This window comes from Onychostoma macrolepis, chromosome 03 (assembly GCF_012432095.1).
Source record: "Onychostoma macrolepis isolate SWU-2019 chromosome 03, ASM1243209v1, whole genome shotgun sequence".
NCBI lineage: Eukaryota > Metazoa > Chordata > Actinopteri > Cypriniformes > Cyprinidae > Onychostoma > Onychostoma macrolepis.
In genome coordinates, this window is record NC_081157.1 from 4,231,484 (window position 1) to 4,247,423 (window position 15,940).

The window sequence follows — 15,940 nt, forward strand, 5'->3', positions numbered from 1 at the left end:
CAATGTGCACGGGCCCTTTAAACCTGTACGCTGTTTGCGTGCCCAATCCTCCTGTGTGATACAGTTCAAGCCAAACAGTGACAACAGCGCCTACTAGGGTCACAGAATTTGGTGTAACACCGACTGACAGCAAAAATGTATTTTGCCTATGTCACAAGTTGAGATCAATCCAGCCCTGTATTTGATACTGATTTTGTTGCCAAATTGGTTTGGAACAGCTGTTGAATGAACAATTAAACTGAACATGCCTGTCTGTCTGCTCGACTGACAGTTTTATTGATCAGCATCAATTTTTTAATAGCTTGGATGTAGTAAACTACTTTTGCCATGTTGCTGTATCTTAGCTTGCTACATTTCCCAGGGCTGTAGCTTTAGTGTAGTTAAGCTTCATTTAAAGAAGAGTAACTGTTAGCTTAGCTCACTACATTTTCCAAGCTTGCCCAACACTGCCCATTCACAATCATTCTGTTAGCACTTGAAGGGGCACCACCAGTGAAAACACACAGAGACAATGATAGCTTTAGCAATTAGCCTTACAGAGTGCTAAGAAGCTCTTTCAGAAAGGCAATCTGGAAAACAAACGTGTGATACTTACTTTGTCTGGAGCTGACCTTCATGCACGAAGCGTTTGTATTAATTCCTAAACATTTAGGGGATGTTACCAATTTTTTCTGGGATATTTCCTTTGAAAATGAAATTTAACCAAAGTGTCCTCAGCTCAGATTAGGGAAGATTATGGCAACTCCTATATGTTCATTAGTGCATCCCAAAACACAACTCTAAAGCCTCTTTGTTTCTGACATTGTATATATCTCCAGAAATGGCGGACCGCAGCTTCTCACTCAGGGCTGTGTTTATGCTAATAGGGCAGAAAGCGTCACAAATGGGCGGGACTTTTCCCCCTCGTTGACATGAACAGAGGGAGAATCTGAAACAGCTCGTTATGGGTTTTATAAAAAAAAATTAGTTGATGGATTTTTAACAACAATCTTTTAACTGTGTTCAAACAGCTTATAAAAGTGATTTTTGCATAATAGGTCCCCTTTAAGATTTTGTTTTTAAATCTCTTAATAATTTAGCACCTAATTATCTTTCTGACTTGATCTGTATGCTCTGCTAAGAGCACTTAGGTCTGCTGACCATTTGCTTCTAGTTGTCCCTCGGGTAAAGTTGAAGATAGGGGTGTGCGATATGCCGATGTTTGATCGTGGACGATAAAAATGTCTCCACGATCTGCTTTTGAAAAAATATCGCAGTATCGTGCTACAGCGCACATTCTATCAGCTGCAGTTCTTATTCCTCCGTCTCAATATACTGTACATTATTCGGATCTGCTTTAAAGCCTTGCCAGTTAAATGTTTTATTCACGCGTCCCACATAGCAAGCACACTCGGGCCGATTCTGGCTGAAATACGGCACTGTCGGCTCAGTCACGACGTCGGTGAGAAGATAATGGGCCAGAGCCGCGCCGACTCTACTAAACACTTCTGGCTGACAGACGGCTTTTTCTCTCTGGGCCGATCTCGGCTGAAAGCTGTTGTACGTGCGGCAGGTCCACACTCGGTGTAGTTGTGTGTATGTACCTTCGGCCCGAGCTGGTTTTGTCTCCGGCGGCCGCTGCTAGAATGAAAGCCGCCTGAGAGAGAGATTTGGCGGTTAATCCTGAGGAGATTTCGGCGGGCACAGTTCTGAAGAGGAATACTTCAACTGCAAAAAGTTAAGTTAAGTTATTTAATGATCAATCTAGTGTTGTTTGATATTTAAATGCCACGAAGAGTATAGTTTTTAGATGGTTTCTGTTAGGTTTGCGAAGATAATAGCGTCAGAAAAACCGTTCGGTCCGGATATATTGAGTGTTGATGAGTAACGTTAGGCCTAACTGTCAGGCGCGGTCTCTTTAGGAAAACAATATGTAATTTTTTAATATGAAAAACCGATGAGCTGTATCCAGTGCACGATAATGTTAGGTAATTCAATTTTAATGAGTTAAATTCTATTTTGTTTGCTAGAATTCATTCGATTCGTCTTTTTCAACGAGTGATTGCTATTGAATCAAAGGAGTCGGACTGCGCTGGAGGCGCCATAAACATCTATACGAGTGACTCTCTGATTCGATTCACTTAACCATTCAAATGAGTCATTTGTTTGTGACTCAAACTGAGCACGCTGTTGTAGCGTTACACCTGCTAAGATAATTCAATATGTGCAATCTGAATTTAATAATAATATTTATTTTGTGGTAACACTGCCGTGTGGGCAGCTCTGACAGAGAAAAACACTATAGATACGTAAGAGGGAGCCGTAAAATGTAAGTGCATCATCTTTTCTTGAATGGAGGCCTAATCTGTCTGCTGCACTTCAGCAGGTTCAGTTTTTAGAGTGAATGAAAACTTTTGAAGCATAGATATGCCGTGTGATGTGATTAAAATCATACTTATTTTACTGTGGTGGGGATTATTATGAGCAAACAAACTTAAAAGTTTAATCTGAACACTATATATATATATAATCTGACATTTATTTATTTTATTTTTTTACAGAAATTCTGAGCTGCTGCATGAACATTCATCAAACATATAAGGTGCGAATTCTGGGTCTGGTCCTAATGATTGTAAAAAGCTGTAATGCTTGAGATTAAATAATTACCTTACAATATATATTTGTACATATTTCAAGGCTGCAATTTGGGAAAAAACTTTCAAGCTAATGCTGCTGAAATGGAGGTCAAGGGGACTATGAAGAGGTGGCTTCAGCTGGCAGATCAAAAGGGTGGACTTCAGGAGGCAGACACACTCTGTGAGTTTAAAAGACCCGTCTCTTTAACAGTTCATACACATGACACACTATCACATTTCTATAATTCAAATCTCTTAAAGGATTTGTATGCTGCACCAATAAGGGTAAGCAGCAACACTTCCTACAATATCTAATGTACATGTTAATTTGTAAGAAGAATGACATCATTGCTTATATTAGTTGCTTATATACTGTCTCACCCTTATCCCTAGGTTACAGTAATCAGCTGATCCAGTCGGTATCCAGACCAGACAGTGGACCTGCACCCAGGAGCGACCACAACACATCCCTGACTGTCAGCGGAGACCATGTCAGCTAGATGACAGATCCCTGTGAAGACCTCACTGATGGCCTCAGCACAGATCCTCAGCAAAGACTACGAGAACCAGACAAGCCCTCTGCGCAGACCCTTTTTACCAGCTTCACCTGCTAGCGTGATATTACTTCATGCAGAAGAAGTTGGATGAAATATTCTGAATGATATCAATCCACAATCTGACTTGTGATGCAGCCTGGAATAATCACACCACATTCATTAATTTGGCCAGACGAGACTGTTTCCTGACTGAGCCGGGTCTTGTTTGGGTTCCTTGTCACTGTTGCCTTTTGTCTTGCTTGGTTGAAGACACCTAATATTCAGCAATATTATTGACTTGACTGCACTGACACCATTTGATAAGAACTGAACTGAATTGAATTATGACACACAATGTTTTATATACGAAGAGTTTATTTGCAAAAACGGATAACTCCGTTTTTAAATATTTTAAAAAATCATGTTTTTTGTTATCATGTTTTTGTTTTATTGTCTTAGTTAGCTAGTATTTATTAGTTATTCTTTACCTAATCAAAATAACCTGAATGCAGTTTGATTGAGATTAATTGGAATGCACAATGAAAAAATTGTTAAAAACGAAGTTATCTGTTTCTGCAAATGAACTCTTCATTTATTTATTTATATATATATATATATATATATATATATATGCAGTAAATATAATTTACTTGTTACTTTGTGGTTTAAAAAGTGTGAATGTTTATACTGTAGTGCATTTGTTCATGTATATTTAAAGTATTTGGTAATTTTATAATTAAAGCCTTTTTAATGTTTTTAAATGGTTGTATTTGTGTTTTACTGCTGAATTACATTTAGCAGTTTCTGGGCCACATTCGGCCCGGGGACCAAGCCGAGTCTCAGCCAGATCTGGCTTAAAGTGTCTGGGCCAGACCTGGGCCACATAAAATAATAGAAGTCACTCTACAGTATGCGGGCCAGATCTGGGCCACGTCAATAAATAAGAGTCATTTTACAGGATGTGGGCCACATCTGGGCCGGAGGAAATTGTTTGAGTCGGTTTTCAGTGTGTGTGCCAGTTTTGGGCCGGGGACCCAGCCAGAACTGGGCCAGAAGTGAAGCAAGGTTGTGGCCCAGAGGTGGGCCAGACAAATTTTGCTATCTGGGGTTGGTCTGACGTGCGCTTTTTCTGAGCCCGTACACCCGAAGCGCGCGTGCTAAAGCCTGTCAAAAAGCGCCTGATTACTGAACTAAGTTATCTTGTGCACTAATACTGTCAAAACACACAAGGTTTGTGTATAGACTCCGTTGCTTATGTCTAAAATGAGTAAGTAAACAGCTGAGAGAAAACGGATGCGTGCCTCTGTATATTAGATGCGTGCATGTCTTAAAGGGGCAGTACTGAACATGCTGCCGACTATCATTAAAGGGATAGTTCACCTTAAAATTTAATTTCTGTCATTATTTACTAACTCGCATGTTGTCCCAAACCTGTTTTAATTTTTTTCTTGTGCTGAACACAAAAGAAGATATTTTGAAGAATGTTAATTATTCCTTCAATGTTAATAAAACACCAAAACACAAAGAGAAAAATCACTCACTACTCTTGACTGAAAAACGTTAATACAGTTGATTTAATAGGAATCAATCTATATAGTGTTTCATTTTTATATTTGTTGATTCAATTTCTCGAATGCTCCTGCTAAATACACCTATTGTACCTGAAAATAAAACACTGTTTTATTTGTATAGTATGTGTATTTGTAATGTGTATCTTTGTTCTAATTTTTTAATAACAAAGATAAAATAATGACAAAGATTTTTATCTTCGCCCACTTTGCCCTAAATATCCGCCATTCTTTTTTTATATTTTTGTTATCTTGAAAGGTTTTGTCTTTATAATAGGGAAATTAGTTTGGCTGTAATGCTCAGACAACTTGCAAAATAGTAAAACCAACATGACAAAGAATCGTGATAAAATCATGAATCGTGATTTTTCTTAAAAATATTGTGATATTATATTTTTGCCATATCGCCCACCCCTAATAATAACCAATTCTCCAAATGTTCCTCAAATTCAAGAACTTATTGGAGTACGGTGAAAGAACTAGAAAATAAACATCTGTTATTGGGACCTGTTTCACATAAGAATGAAAATATTGTTGTTACAGACAAAGCAAAAGTAGCAGATCTTTTAAATAAGCATTTTGTCAGAGCAAGTAATTTATTTAAGAATCATGTTCCTAGACAATATATTAATAAAACGAGACACATAAGAAACATTCAAACTATTTTACCTTTTAGCTTTTCTCTACAACCGGTTAATAAGTCACAGGTCTGGCATGAATTACATAAAAATAAATTACGTATTTTGATCATAACTCAAAAAAGCCTGCTGGTCTAGATACCTTAGATCCTTTCTTTTTTAAAGTAGGTGCACCAATTATATCCGAACCCTTCACATATATTTTTTTATTTATCTATAACTACAGCTGAAATACCTAAAATATGGAAAGTAGCCATTATATCTCCTGTCTATAAGAGTGGTGATAAAACTGATCCAAATTCATACCGTCCAATTTCAGTTTTGCCTTGTGTTGCAAAAGTGATGGAAAAATGTATTAATAAGCAATTGGTAGGGTTCCTTAATACAAATAACATCTTATCTCAAGTCCAATCTGGTTTTCGTTCTTCATTTAGTTTTACTACAGCAGCTGTAAAAGTTATGAATGATATTGTAACAGGGTTCAATATGATGAAGGACGAGGAAGGCAGGGGTGGCGAGTAAGACAGTTTATTTAGTCCAAAATAATTCAAAGAAACAAAACAAAAGTCTGTCGGGCTCTCTGCCTCGACAGTCAATCCGTCACACAACACGCAGGGCTCCGTCTCTCAAAGGCATTCAGACCCTCTCTCTCTCTCTCCCAGGTCTGTGAGCCGCTTTTCAGCCATCTCTCCCCCAATCACTGTAATCAAACACAGGTGTTAGTCATCATTCACTTGACCTCCTTAACACCGCTCGTCTCCACACCCGCTCTCCCGTTGCAGCCTTTCGCCTTCCCACGCCCCCCTCGCCACAGATATCTACAGTAGATACATTAGAAACACAACAATTTTGTGCAGCTATTTTTATTGAACTTGCTAAGCTTTTGATACAGTTGATCATTCTATTTTGTTATCCAGATTCAGTTCTCTCCTTGTGAAGCTCTCACAAGTGTTTGAATCGGCTTTGCTTGACTGTATTCTCAAGCTTGCGGTCATCCCTGTTGCTTGTGCACCTTTTCCTACCCAAATTCTTCCTTCCAGTCAACTTTGCATTTAATATGCTTTGATACAGCACTCTGTAAACAGCCACACCTTTCAGTAATGACCTTCTGTGACTTACCCTCTTGTGGAGGGCGTCAATGTTCGTCTTCTGGATCATTGCCAAGTCAGCAGTCTTCCCCATTATTGTGGTTTCAAAGAACAAGAGATACCCAGAATTTATACTGTAGGGATGGTCATTTATTCAAACTCAAATGTAAATATTGTAATATTTTGAAATACTGATTTTTGACTTTCATGAGCTGTAAGCTCTAATCATCAAAATTAAAAGAAATAAACATTTGAAATATATCAGTCTGTGTGTAATGAATGAATATAATATACAAGTTTCACTTTTTGAATGGAATTAGTGAAAAAAATAAACTTTTTTTTTTGTTATCAACATTGTTTTTTTTCATACATAACATCCAAAAAATAAACAAATAAATAAAAAAATACAAAATAATAATAATAAAACAACAACAACAACAACAGACACATACTCAATATCTCAAAGTCCAGTCAAAGGGAGGGAGAGAGGGAAGGACAAGACAAACATAAAAGTCACTCCTTTATATAGTCACGTATATCAAAGAGAAAGCACTGCCAAGCATCAATGGTAGAAGGCTTGGCCCCATTGATTCGTGCTGTTGTACATTCACAACTCACTATTTGCAGGAGGCTACGGATCCAATATGTTTTTCCACACATGTGCGGTGTAAACCAGTTTAATAAATCAACTTTTTGATGATATTCTAATTATATGACCAGCACCTGTATATACAACTAGATCATCTAATTATATTTCATTGGCTATTCATAGGAAGAAAACTACTTATGGTTGTTCTGCTTTTGAATTTGCTGCCCCAAATGATTGGAATGTGCTACAAAAGTTAATGAAATTACAGACAATTATTCCAGTATGTGCATTTAAAAATTTACTAGTAAGTGCTCTGACCTCAACCTGCAAGTGTTTTAAATGAGATTTTTTTCTTTTATGCATTTTATGTATTGTAATACATGTTTGTGTGTTGTTTAGGAGATATTAATTCTCCTGCCAGGCTGTTATTGAATATAATAACTTGTTCTTAATTAACTTGCCGGGTTAAATAAAGGTTAAATAAATTAATTAAATAAAAGATCTGCTCACAATGCATCAAAAATTGATTTGTGCGCGTTTTCCCAGCTTTAACAAATCACACACGTTTGTGTTAAGTGTATTGGCCATTCAGAGGTGTTTAGATTAGTCACCAGTGAGGAAAAATCCATGAAAAGCTACGGTTGTGTTCAGTTCATGCGCTCACTAAATGCATTCTGCACTCTCTCGAATACTGTCATCATAAATCAGATACGCAGCTTAGACAGCAAGATTCAGTGAGCTCGTGCTAGATTGAAATCATCCGTTTCGGTGATGGGGAATGTTTGGTGCTCGTTTTCTGTATGTTTTAATCCCAAAATACATAACCATTTTGTTTTTCATGCTACTAAAATAACCAGTGTGAAGACTGTCATGAATATTACGTGTTGTTTCCCCCACACAAAAAAGTAACTGACATTAATTGTCATTATCACATCAACTTAAAAAGACATAAAAAGACTTAAATGCCTTAAATGGTACAAGAAAAGACTTTGTTATCATTTCAAGAGGTCTAAAACTTGACAAGAATCATGATATGGCTTAATGTGACGATTAAACTTCATAAGGGTATGATTTCATTAAATAAACAAAGTCAAAATGCGTCGCGGGTGTTTTGGTATGAAAGTATCTCTGATGGAAACTGCCTGCCTTCAGAAAAGCTTTGATGGCATTTTCATTTCATCTTGCCAGTCATTTTATGGTACCAGTCATTAATATGTTACCATAGACATTGCCCTACCCCGCTCATACAGTATTCATTTTATTTGTGCAGGTCTTTGTCGTGGAGATTCTAACTTAATCAAAGTAATAAAATAATTGTGAAGACTGAGAATGAAAAACCAAACATTTACACTTAGTCATTTTGCAGACGCTTTTATCCAAAGCGACTCACAATTGGGGAATACTTAAAGCGATTCATCTTGAAGAGGCAATCAGACAGAGGAAGTGCTTGTAACACCAAGTCTCAGGCATTGTTTAAATAAGTACAAGCTAGCAAGGGCTTGAAGTCAAGTAGCGTCGAAAGTGATGAGTTTTCAGCTGTTGCTTGAAGATTGACAGGGATCCAGCGCTCCGGATAGGGGTGGGAAGATCATTTCAGCAGCCAGGAATGGTGAACGAGAATGATCTGGAGAGTGATTTTGAGCCTCTTTGTGATGGTACCACGAGGCGTTGCTCACTAGCAGATCTCAGACTTCTGGAGGGGATGTAGATTCTTAATAGAGAGTGCAAGTAAGCGGGTGCTGAGCCTGTGGTTGTTCTATAAGCAAGCATCAGTGTCTTGAACTTGATGCGAGCTGCGACTGGTAGCCAATGCAATGAGATAAAGAGGGGTTTGTCTTTGTCTTGCTTTAATTCTCTGCAGAGAATGATCAATCCATTCACAGAGGAAAAAGAGCTGGACTCTCCCAGGACCTGTTGTTTATACCATCCAAGAAGATACATTGTTGAAAACAGATAAGACCTTAGCCAATCATACTCTGTGCACATCACCCCATAACACATGCACAGCACATGTACATCATCATTATATGTTTAGTTATTAGTTAATGATTAACACACACACACACACCATATATATATATATATATAAAATGAGATTAGTACAAATAATGCAAAAAAAAAAATTAAAATTCCCATAACATCTTAAAAAGCCTCACATTTTATTTTAAAAATCCTGTAAATGATTTCTTTATAAAAATGTTGTAATTTATATTCTGTATGTTGGCTATTTATATGAGGCAATGCAATCAGAGCAGAGAGCGCCTTTCTGAAGATTCCGTTTCACTCACTCAATATGCACAGCACCGCTTGCTCAAACCAAAATGCCCTTTGGTAATTTGCTAGTTCGAGAATCTGTGGAATAGGCTAATCAATAGTTTGTCTAAGCTAATGTTTCTAAAAGCAAATTCTAAAATCTTGTAAAGATTGACAGACATTTTAATAGACCGCATTTCCCCGCAGTTTTGGTCTATAGGTGCATCTCAATAAATTAGAATGTTGTGGAAAAGTTAATTTATTTCAGTAATTCAACTCAAATTGTGAAACTCGTGTATTAAATAAATTCAATGCACACAGACTGAAGTAGTTTAAGTCTTTGGATCTTTTAATTGTGATGATTTTGACTCACATTTAACAAAAATCCACCAATTCACTATCTCAACAAATTAGAATACTTCATAAGTTAATTTTTAATTAATTTTAGTGAATTGTTGGCCTTCTGGAAAGTATGTTCATTTACTGTATATGTACTCAATACTTGGTAGGGGCTCCTTTTGCTTTAATTACTGCCTCAATTCTGCGTGGCATGGAGGTGATCAGTTTGTGGCAATGCTGAGGTGGTATGGAAGCCCAGGTTTCTTTACCAGTGGCCTTCAGCTCATCTGCATTTTTTGGTCTCTTGTTTCTCATTTTCCTCTTGACAATACTCCATAGATTCTCTATGGGGTTCAGGTCTGGTGAGTTTGCTGGCCAGTCAAGCACACCAACAACATGGTCATTTAACCAACTTTTGGCGCTTTTGGCAGTGTGGGCAGGTGCTAAATCCTGCTGGAAAATGAAAAAAGCATCTTTAAAAAGCTGGTCAGCAGAAGGAAGCATGAAGTGCTCCAAAATTTCTTGGTAAACGGGTGCAGTGACTTTGGTTTTCAAAAAACACAATGGACCAACACCAGCAGATGACATTGCTCCCAAAATCATCACAGACTGTGGAAACTTAACACTGGACTCCAAGCAACTTGGGCTATGAGCTTCTCCACCCTTCCTCCAGACTCTAGGACCTTGGTTTCCAAATGAAATACAAAACTTGCTCTCATCTGAAAAGAGGACTTTGGACCACTGGGCAACAGTCCAGTTCTTCTTCTTCTTAGCCCAGGTAAGACACCTCTGACGTTGTCTGTGGTTTAGGAGTGGCTTAACAACAGGAATACAACAACTGTAGCCAAATTCCTCGACACGTCTGTGTGTGGTGGCTCTTGATGCCTTGACCCCAGCCTCAGTCCATTCCTTGTGAAGTTCACCCAAATTCTTGAATCGATTTTGCTTGACAATCCTCATAAGGCTGCGGTTCTCTCGGTTGGTTGTGCATCTTTTTCTTCCACACTTTTTCCTTCCACTCAACTTTCTGTTAACATGCTTGGATACAGCACTCTGTGAACAGCCAGATTCTTTGGCAATGAATGTTTGTGGCTTACCCTCCTTGTGAAGGGTGTCAATGATTGTCTTCTGGACAACTGTCAGATCAGCAGTCTTCCCCATGATTGTGTAGCCTAGTGAACCAAACTGAGAGAGCATTTTGAAGGCTCAGGAAACCTTTGCAGGTGTTTTGAGTTGATTAGCTGATTGGCATGTCACCATGTTCTAATTTGTTGAGATTAGTGGGTTTTTGTTAAATGTGAGCCAAAATCATCACAATTAAAAGAACCAAAGACTTAAACTACTTCAGTCTGTGTGCATTGAATTCATTTAATACACAAGTTTCACAATTTGAGTTGAATTACTGAAATAAATTAACTTTTCCACGACATTCTAATTTATTGAGATGCACCTGTATTTTAATTTTAGAAAGTGTGTTTTTTATATTAACGCCACTAAATAATTCTTTGTTAAGTGCATTTAATCTTGTGTGTGCTTTCATGGGCCTGATAAGCAAGGTGTATTTTGTGAAATTCTATGTGCATTTCATCTTGTGTGTGTTTTCAGTGTTCTGTTGCACAATAACTGAAGCGGTTTTCATGAAAAAGTATACGAGGACTCATCTGGTTCCCGAGGTCTTGTCCCGATGGCCGTCTAGGAGACAGGGTGGTTGACCTAATTAATGCAGCCTAACAATCCTTTAACGGATATTAATATTAGAAGCGTATTAGTGTGTTATGTGTACGCCAGGCTAAAAAGATGGGTCTTTAATCTAGATTTAAACTGACAGAGTGTGTCTGCCTCCCGAACAGTGTTAGGTAGATTATTCCAGAGTTTGGGCACTAAATAGGAAAAGGATCTGCCGTCCGCAGTTGATTTTGATATTCTAGGTATTATTAAATTGCCATAGTTTTGAGAACTATAATGCGATAAGAGCTTGCTCAAGTACTGAGGTGCTAAACCATTCAGGGCTTTATATATTGTTATAAATTGAAGCAACACCTCCTCCTTTACCTTTTGGATGCGGCTCATGTTTATTATAGTAATATTGTGGGGTAGACTCGTTTAAAATAATGTATTCATCTGGTTTTAGCCAGGTTTCTGTCAAACAGAGCACATCTAGGTTATGATCAGTGATGATATAATTTACAAAAAGCACTTTCGTAGAAAGCGACCTGATATTCAATTAGCCAAATTGGTTTGGACATTTTTGGATGTTTTGGAGGGATGTCGCGAAGGAGGGAAAGACTGACCCATCCGTTCTCCAGACGGCGGTGGCCCAATCCAAAGCCTTTCCGGTAAGCAAGGAGCATGCAAATGAAATCTTACTTGAGTCTGTGGGGTACAAGGCAGGTTGTTGATTGACGAAGAGAGAACACTGCAACAGGAATCCTTTGCACGTGGTTGGGTCCCCGTTAAACTTATCCAGGAACGCCAGTCGAAGGCTCATCGTAGGTGGTAAATTGGTTGCGATGCTCACAGGTGCATTGATTTGCGCAGCAGCTGGTTCCGTTGGTATCAGACTCAGGCACCATCTGCCTGATGACCAAGAAATCTAAGGAGATGAACCAGAGGAAAAAATATACATACTGAAGAGCAATGGACACAAAATTGATCCCTGGGGTACCCCAAATTTGACTGAGCCAATTTTGGACTTGTAACCCCCCATGGAGACAAACTGCCTGCAGTCTGAGAAGTAAGACTTGAACCAATTCAATGCAGCTCCAGTAATGCCAAACAGATTCCTTCTGAGAAAGTAGAAGAGAATGATCAACTGTGTCAAAGGCCGCACTGAGATCAAGAAGAATCGATTAATTTATAGTAAATTTACTAAAGAAAATGTAGTAAAAAAATGATATAGTAAATACTATAGTGTTTTTGAACCATACTATAGTAAAGATACTACAGTAAATTGTACTAACTTATGAATGGTAATTTGCTGTGTTAATTCTACTATAGTAATATAGACAAATTACTTTAGCCATTACTGTAGTAAATTCTCTAACACTCCAGTATAGGATACTACAACACATAATAACACAACGCATACAAATTCCTTAAAATGAACAACACCAAACAACATCTTAAGAAGTAATTATTTTTTTATTATTATTATTATTGTTCTTGGCTGTATTGTTTAACTTTTGCCCGATATAGCTGTCAAGCAGAAATGGGAGTCTGGCCTTGGCACCCCCTGAAAAAACACACATAAACACACACACAAGTTAATTTATTAATGTAAATGCACTTTTTTGTGTCTTAATTACAATTGTGATTGACTCATACTTGTTATCTCCTAAGTCTTTTTTGGGATGGATGGCTTAACTGAGTGTCTTTTGATGACTGAACCCCATTCACTGAATGTGTTCAAGCCCATGTCTCTGATGCAGACAAGCATCAGGAGTTGACTTGACTGGAGGAGGGCCTAGCACAGGCAGTCCTGACTGCAGAAGACTCTCCAGCCTCTGCACATTACCTGGCAGCTCTATCTGAAAGAAAGGCAAAGATTACTGACAAATACACAAGTCCAGTCCAGTCTGAACTTGGGTTACTTAACACAAATACAGATTTGGACAAATTTGTCGGTACTCTTACAGTTAATATAAAATGCTTGATTCCTCCTGAAGAGTGATGATGACACAAATGTCTCATGTATATACCGTATGCCTCCAACGGGATAATAACCCAAAATATGCAGCTAAAAGTACACAAGAATCCAAGAAACATGCAGTCTGGAGAAGGCAACCCTTTTGTGTTGGAAGTTGCTATGAGGTGCAAAGATTTTTATATACCTATTTTTTAAAGTATACCTTTAATCTTGAACTATATCCATGCTAGTGAAGTGCTGCTGCATTTTTTTCATAATTGGGCTTGTGTGTTTCCTTCAAAAACAGAATAATAGGATAAAAGATGTAAATACTACTGATTTGAGTGATGCACCCTGGAAAGAAAAAAAGCACCACATTTCCATTTAAAAGCTATACATTTTTTTCTGCCTTCAGTGCAAAAGCTGACAAAATACTTTTGAACTTTTTATTAAATATCACATTACATCATATAATTAAAGTGGGGGAAAAAATAATAATTGACTTATACTAACTCTTATAGCTAAACATCTTCCTTTTCTATCAGTCTTAAATTCTTTAATTTGTTTTTCTTTTCCCTGCTCAGGTCTTGACATGTTTTCCCTGTCATTGTATTTGGCCATCATTTCGACCAAAACCTGTTTATCATCAGCATGCAGAGAATAGCGCTCTGAAACGTCACATACGTCACGTAGCGCAAGACAGCGTGTGCACTGATAATTGTTGTAGTTAAAATAATTGTTAAAAAGCAAAATAAATAAACGCTAAATAAATAAATAAAAGTTACATTATTGTTTGCCTTACAAAATGTCAGATGACGATACAAATGATATCTATCTGTACCGGTTTTGAAAAGTACAGTGCTAGAGAGCACCATTTACTTTACACCAGAACACACTGTATTTTCATATTATCCTATAGTAACTCATTGATTATCTCTGTAGTTAATACTACATTATGATATAATATACATTAATTAAGTGTATAAATAGGCCTACTACAGTATACTTCAGTATTACTACAGTTTACTATAGTAAAAACTTAATTTTACTACAGTTACGAACTCATTAGTTAATACTAGAGTATGCTGTAGTATAAATTAACAAACTGTAGTAAATATTATAATACACTACAGTTTACTACAGTATGCTGTAGTATAAGTTAACAAAGTAATAAATACTAAAATATACTACAGCATACTATAATTTACTACAGTACTTGCATATGTGGGCAAACAGGGAACATTAATATCCTGTACATTATATACTGCAGTTGTAAGTGTAGACGTCAGGGTTTACACAGCCATCGTTTAAGAATATTGTATACAAAGTGATCAGCTAACTAATTAATTGACTACATATGACATGCAGATGTATGTATATACCCATACACACGCATTCATATAACATACATCCAAACACCTATATATATATAGCACTCATCAGTGTCGCCCTGGGAACGAAGGAGGAACACCTGCGCACCCTCGTCACAGGCAGACCGGCCACAGGAGGGTGGTTTTTATTTAAAGATTGTGCAGGTGCTCAGCGTGGTGCTCCGTGCTGTGCTGGCAATCACTCCTTGTTTTTCTGTTGAAGTCCTCTTGTCGTGTGATCCTTCACCCTGTCACAATATATATATATATATATATATATATATATAGTTTTCTGGTGCTAAATTCCATACACCTTCTACCTTATTTTATTTATTCTCAGGTTAGGTAAAGAAAGTCTGTCCTATCTCATAAGCATCTAAGTTCATACTTATGTGATGGGATTAAAATAAGGAAGTGGTGTTGGTATATGTATTTTGATATGTGTGTAGGTATGCTTTTATTTTTATTGATTAGTGTTGACGTATTATGTTGCTCGTGCTGACGGACCCTTTGTGACAGACTAATTTGGATCCCAGTGTGATAGGCTGGAATATGAATGGGTGGAGAGTGTTGCCCTTTAAGAGCACGCCGTGGAGACTGAGACAGCGGGTTCTACGTGATGACGATCCAGCACGCGTTGGTTACAGTGTTACGGTGCATAGACGTGGCGTGTGAGAAGGTGTAAGAAGAACGCGTGGGTGAGAGAACGCAGAAAAAAACAACTCAAAGGGTGTATGGAAGGCGATACAGAGGAAACACCTCTACAACCGTGTTAGAAGTGTGAGTGGATCAGGTTGCCGCGAACAGACGGCGACGCAGAAGAATCACGTTTATACTGCTTGAATTCGTCTAGACTGGGTAGTGGAACTGCTACCCGGTCCTATTGTGAGTACGACTCCATCAACTGGGTTACTGAAGAGAGATTGGTGGATAACGACTTGTGCCTATTCCATATCAATTGACCTTTAACTAGTAGAGTCTGTGATAACTCATTGCCAGTGGACTAGCCAATAATTTTCTTTGTGTTTGGGCTGTGAACAAGGTTTTGAGTGTTTATTGTGCTGTGACTGATTATTGGGTGCACTTGTGTGATGGGTTAAATTGGACTAGGATACTGGCAGTTGCTTCTATCTGTTTTCCAGTGCACTACTGCCAAAAGCTGTGGAGGTTCCTGTGACTGTGGGACCGAATCAAGACTGTTTGCATCTGACCAGAGCAATATGATGATCTGACGTTTTTAAGACTGAATACCTTGCTGCATTTGTCTTTCCCATTCTTACTATTTTTATAGTTGAATCCTTTTATGGTAATAAAAAGAT

The 15,940-nt window shown here is 37.8% G+C and overlaps 1 long non-coding RNA gene across 1 annotated transcript; it reads left to right on the forward strand.

Moving 5' to 3' along the window:
• The first annotated feature begins 2,233 nt into the window (after positions 1-2,233).
• On the forward strand, positions 2,234-3,483 carry LOC131536409 (uncharacterized). Its single transcript, XR_009269948.1, has 3 exons — positions 2,234-2,581; positions 2,677-2,796; positions 3,009-3,483. It is a non-coding gene; the product is annotated as an uncharacterized LOC131536409 (long non-coding RNA).
• The last annotated feature ends 12,457 nt before the right edge of the window (positions 3,484-15,940 follow it).